Source organism: Tasmannia lanceolata, unplaced genomic scaffold, assembly GCF_043159265.1.
Source record: "Tasmannia lanceolata isolate RefF3 unplaced genomic scaffold, GAP_Taslan_0.1 ptg000008l, whole genome shotgun sequence".
NCBI classification, from domain to species: Eukaryota; Viridiplantae; Streptophyta; class Magnoliopsida; order Canellales; family Winteraceae; genus Tasmannia; species Tasmannia lanceolata.
Genome location: NW_027518685.1, coordinates 32,403,162 through 32,409,733, shown reverse-complemented (window position 1 = coordinate 32,409,733; position 6,572 = coordinate 32,403,162).

Below are 6,572 nucleotides of genomic sequence, written 5' to 3'. Positions count from 1 at the left end.
TTGAGAGGACACAACACCCCTTTCCCATCACCTGATAAACCAATAATCCATGATGGCCTTAATGTGTTTTGGCAACCAAGAAAATTTATTCCATAGAATATTCATGGGCCCAATTGTGAAAGAAGAGCTGACAAGGAGAGGAGGGAGTTTCAGCCCCATGTCTCACAAGTCACAACTGCTCGACTAATATTCCATGGAATGTTGTTTCATGGTTGCCAAACATTGCCCCTAAGGCCACAAAGATGATTTTTGTACAAAAAAGAAAGCCACTTTTACCCTCCTTAAAAATATGAGGAATGATAGATGCAAGGGCCCTCTTTATGCAAGCGTTAAAGAAGGGCCCTTGAATAGATCCACGTCATTAAGTGCAACCGAATTCAGTTTCTCAACCGACTTTAAAAATGATGTGGATATATTCAATGGCCCTTGCATAAAGAGGGCCCTTGCATCTATCATTCCTCAACATATGATATTTATTAGTGCTTACTTCAGTCTTATTTACATGATCATTTTTTATCCGGCCCTCATGATATTCTACAATATTAGCCCTCATGCTTTCACATGCATATGCCTTTTACAATGCCTATAAGTTACTTTATACAGTGTTTTTTTTTTTTTTTTGTAGTGGCTACTTTCCAGTCATTTTCAATTACTAGGACATCCGGGGAGGACACTAGGGCCAGGATTGCCTGCGCCCTGTAGGTGGGCTGGACTGTGCAATTTGGCCCACATGAAAAATATTTATTGGAATTTTTTTAGGATTTTGCAAACTTATTTTTTACGGAAATTATTTTTCAAAATCCAAAATTTTCCCTATTTTCAAGGAAAATTGCAAACTGTCTAAACCTTTGATTTTTTTTCTCTTGGAATATTTTTTTCATGGAATTTTTTTACACCTCATGCATTTGACGCAGAGTGGCGACGGAAGGGTTACATGTTCTTTGGATGGTGTCAAATGCGTAGGATTTTTATGGAAAAGTGGACTGATTTTTATGAAAAAAATTAGGGACTGGTTTCTAATTCGATCTAGTATTTTATTTTTCGGCAAACTATGAAGGAAAACGAGATCTATAAGCAGAAATTCATATGATCTAAGAGTAGGAAAAATAGATAATGTGTAGAAAATTGGATAGAATTCCCAAGATAGGACAAGGAAATTACATACTCCATGCAATCTTGTACTCGACAGGATTTTCTCTTAGGCTCCATTTCTTTCGACGTAAAACAAATTTTTTGTCCAATTTTACGAAAGAAATGGAGCCTTAGTGAAGGTGTTGGATCTTACACTTGACAAGATGAACCAATGATCCGAAGAAGAAATGCACATCAATCTATGACGGTGCAAATCTCCAACAGTTGAAACCTCCATCTTCTCTCTTGGAATACCTCCAAGCTCACTCCAAATTTCAAAAAATCACGAGCTCATCATTTTGTACCTCGTGTTTTGATGGAGGACCCACCATTTTACACCTTGTGTTTTGATAGATGGGGCCCAACCCCACCCAAAACTCATGCTTAGGGCGGAGGCTTACTATTTTACATCTCATGTTTTGATAGGGATTGGGCCCCAACATTTTATGCTCATGCAAAGCATGAATACTGATAATTTTTGGGAAATGATCACCCAAAAATTTTATTCACCCACTTTTCTTCTCCTCCCCACACCACCACCACCACACACACACGCCTTTACTGTAAACATAGAGTCATAAATTAGACGGGGTGGTCCATAGAAGCAAAGGGTGTGAACATGACACTTCCTTGTATGATTTAGGTTTGTTGCATATAGTTAGCAAAACGCCATTTTAAACGGACGTTTTGAAAAGTAGCCGTTTAAAACTCAGTTTAAAATTTTAGATGGCAGAAAAACACATTGAGAATTTATATAATGCCCGACCGTCAAAGCAACAAGGGCTAGGTGGCAAACCACCTAACCCTTGATTTTTCATCTGGTCTGTTAAATTCTAATATTTCACTAAATCTTGGATACTTTACAAAGAGTCCAATGAGTTATTATATAGAACACTCAGAGGATTAAACATAGTAAGAGATAAGCATAACCAAGGCAAGAGATAAATATAAAATTCCTACCTGCTAAGATTAGCCTAATTGCTAATTTAATTAAGCTACCTAATCTAGCTAGCTTTCCCATTCAACCCACTTGCCTAATCTACACCAAGATAATCCAACGGTCTGATCTGACAAATCTTAACAATCGCCTCCTCAAACGTATATTGATTGAAAATCAATAAACGTTTGCTTACAATAAAATTTCCAAATTGATTACAATAAAATGTCCCCAACACACTTAGCGGTGTAATGCACACCAAGCTGATGAAGAAGGTCTTGATTGATGCTTCCTGCCAAATGTACGCCAAAGCCGGTTGCCGAAAGGAAGTCACAATGGACTAGATGAGACTCAAGGCCCCTATGGATGAGTACATGAAATGGGTCACTATGGACCGTACCAATGCCAAAATTGGCAAAATTCCTCTATGGGCAAGAAACCCTCTCGGCACACACTCCAAGGGTCCGAGAATACACCTCAATGGACTGAAGCACCTCAACATCTCACATATTCTAACATTGTCAAAGCACCTTTTTTGAGTGTTTTGGCCAGATGAAAAATCAAGGTAGCCCTTATGATTCTCACGGTCGGGCATCATATAAAAACTCTTTTATTGAGATAAATGTTTAAAACTCGTTTTATACGAATAAACGTATAGAAGGCGTTTTTTATAAAAATTCTAATTTAGTATTTATCTTTTATTGAGTTAACAGTTTTGGAGAGAAGGGAAGCAAATTGCATCATATTTGTTCCCCAACAGAAAACAGGAATGTATGTAATTGCAGAGAGAAGTCGAGGAGATTGCAAATTTGCAATAATGCCTGCTCGTCAATATAACGTAACAAATAAAAGAACGCAATTAGGATTTGGAAAAATTGCCAATGGGGGACATCAAAATAGGAGAATTGTCAACGGGCGACACAATTTTGAAAAATTGTTAAAGGGGGTTATCCCCTTTTTGAGAGTTTGATAACCCCATTTAGAGGGTTGATAACCCCCTTTAGAGACTTGATAACCCCCATTTCGTTCCTCTCTAACAATTTTTCAAAAGTGTGTCCTCGGTCAGCAATTCTCGAATTTTGATGTCTCCCATTGGCAATTTTTCCTTCAGATTTTCCAAGTTCGTTTCTTGGGATTTGTTAGGGACCATGCAGAACGCATTTCGAGATTGGGATTCAACTGAGGTAGCTGCCCTCACATGGCCAGCCACGAAATGCCTTCTGCTATGGTCCCTGGCAAATCCCTTGTTTGTTTGTTTGTTTGAGAGGGAGATCATAGTTAGCAAAACAACCAAAGAGAAATAAGATTAATTTCCAAGCAAAACGAAGTATTTATATACCTGTATTTTTAATCCGTTTTTTAAAAACTGAAATGTATTAAACTCGTTTATTTATCAAAGCGTATTTTTTGTGTTTCCATTTATTTGACTGTTTTTTTTACTATGTTTTCTTTGAACTGATACCGTATTCAAGGTTTTTAAATTTCGGTTTCGGAGAGTATTACGGTCTTCACCGAAAACGAAATTTTCAGCCGAAAATGCCGAAATCCCAAAATTTCGGGCGAAATCCATGAAACCAGATAAATACATATTTTATTACGTAGAAAATTTTGGCCCAAGTTTTGGTAGTTTCGGCTGAAATTTCAGGAAAGTAATAAATAATTTAAAAAAATCTAGCTTTTTGGGTGAAATTCCTTCAATTTCGGCCAAAATTTAGGGGAAAACGAAATTTCGAAATTTCAATCGAAATATTGTAACGTTTCGTGTATATCGAATTTCAGTTTCGGGATTGACCGAAACCGAAATTTCAGATTTTGGTCGAAATTTAAAACCTTGACCGTATTATACCTGAATTTTTCCCATCCCATTTTTTTGCCATATCACGTTTTGTTAACAAAAATTTAAGCAAAGACATTCACTTTATTAATATTGAGTTTAAACATCCATTCATACATATATTATTTTCCAACAAAAGTACCCTCTTTAGAAGATATAAACTTGTCAGATTCAAATACAAGTTTGAAGTCATTCTTGTTAAGAATGCTTCCAGAAACTAAATTCTTTCTCACTTCAGGTACATGGAAGACCTCAGTAAGAGTGAGGCGCTTGCTGGACGTAAATTCCAATTCTACTTTGCCTTTTTCCTTTAACTTCTGCCGTTGACGAATCGCCTATGTAAAGGACACTTCCATCTTCAACCGTTTCATAGGTTGAAAACAGATTCATGTCCTTACAAACATGCCTCATTGCCCCTGAGTCAATCCACCAATCACTACCATCTTCAAGGATATTCGCCTCAGAAATCATGGCAACAAACTTGTTGTTATCTGTTGGTATTCCCGACTTCTTATATTTAAGAAGTTGACATTCACTCTTGTAGTGGCCTGATTTGCCACAATTGGAACAAGCACCTTTCCTTTTCTTATTCTTATTATTCTTCTTTTTAGGGTGTTTGTTTCTTTTTCGATTGCCTTTCCCTTGTTGGTTCGATTTATTGTCATTTTCCACCAAGTATATTTTAGAGGAAGAATTCTCATGATTTTCTTTATGATCTCTAATTCATGACTCTTCCTCAATCCAGAGGCATTGAGCCAAGTCATCTAGAGATATTTCTTCTGTCTTGTGTTTGAGACTTTGTCTAAAGTCTTTCCAACTTGGCGGAAGTTTGTCAATAATCGAAGGTACAATAAATGAATCACCAAGTAAAATGCCTTGCAAATGAATTTGACTCACCATGTGTTGAATTTCATGCAGTTGATCAATAACAGGTCTATCATCTACAATGCGATAATTCAAGAAACAACTCATAGAGAACTTTTTGCTACTTGCATCCTCTGCCATGTATTTTGCTTCGAGTGCATTCCAAATCTCGCTCGCTGACATCATTCCCTGATATATGTCAAATAAAGTATCTGACATAGCGTTGAGGATGTGTCATTTGCATATATAGGCGTCTTGTTCCCATTTCAGTCTTGTACGAGCCTGCACAAAAGTGTCATTTTTAACCGCAACCGGTTTTGGGCTTGTGAGAACTCGAACAACTTTCAGAGATGTAAGGATGAAGTGCACTTTCTTTTGCCATTGCTTGAAATTCCCTCTGTCAAATCTTTCAAGTTTGACAAAGCCTTGTGTCATTTATTTGACGAACCGAAAACAACGCCATTGAAGCAAGAGTAGTGTAGAATAAATTTGTCTTAAGATTGTTGGTGGGAATTTCTAGAAGATAGGAATTTGTAGAGTTGTTTCAAGGCGCGTAATCGCTTTCCTTAAGACAAATTTTGCCCCCACCAGTTGTGTGCAAAGGGGATCCGCGAATTGCCTCCAAGATACAATGAAGCTTTGTAGAAAGATCCTACAAATGTTTGATGACACTTTGCACAAGTGGAATCAAACCCAAAATGCTTCTTTAAGAAATTCAAGCCTTTGAGAAATCACTAAAACTGTTTCTGCAGAAAATAGTCTTTAGTGCACTGCTTCATGAATAATAAAAATGAAAATAAGAGAGAAGGGAATTGCAAGAGAAAAGCTACAGCAATAACTGTTTTCTATATATGAAAAGATAGATTTCTGCTCTTTTTATAGAGCATTAGATATCTATTCACAAGGGGAAACATCCCTTCAAGGCATCTCTTAAATTGATTTGAATAATGACCATTCAATCACAACTCTTTGTGATTTAAGTGTTTTGGATCATCCACAAAGTATCCCTTGTATTTGAAAATCATCCATGACTGTTGGGAAGCAAAAGACATGAAAGAATGATGAAAAACGGAAGTGAAAAGCCATGTCTATTTTCTCCCAACGGAGGCTACCGCAGTCGCCCGCCGACATACTTCTGGACATTTTAATTTTTGTGATCCAAAGATCCGCGGTCGACCGGGGGTTCTGCGGTCACTCAGGAACTCCCGATCGACCGGCCCTGTTTGAAAATTGTTTTTCTAATTAAAATAAAACTTGTGAAAAACCCTTTAATTTTCCAATATCATTTTGAAAAATCTCTAACAGGATCGACCCAATAAAATATTATGCCAATTGTGGGGCCCATGCATTGCATGGTTTGACTTGTGTTGATATGACCCACCCCTTTAGAACATGTTATAAAATATTGAGACCCTCCCTATGCATGGGTTTGCGTAAATATTGTGGGTCCTACCATATCAAAACAAAAGGTGTAACTCGGTCGGCCCAACCCATGCTATAGATGGGTGTAAAATGATGGGCCTCACCTTATCAAAACATTTTTTTTATAAAATGATGGCCCCACCCATATTATGCATGATGAGTATTGGAATTAGACCCGGTAAATAGGTAACCCGCACGGGTACGGGTACGGGTATAATGGGTATGGGTAAAAATTACCCGTGATTTTACGGGTAGCCGTTTGGCGTACCCAGACCTTACCCGGGCGGGCCGGGTATACTCGCGGGTAACCCGACAACCATTTTTTTTAACACAATATAAAAATCTCATAAATAAAAATGTACTGTTTTTTGTATAAAAATCATT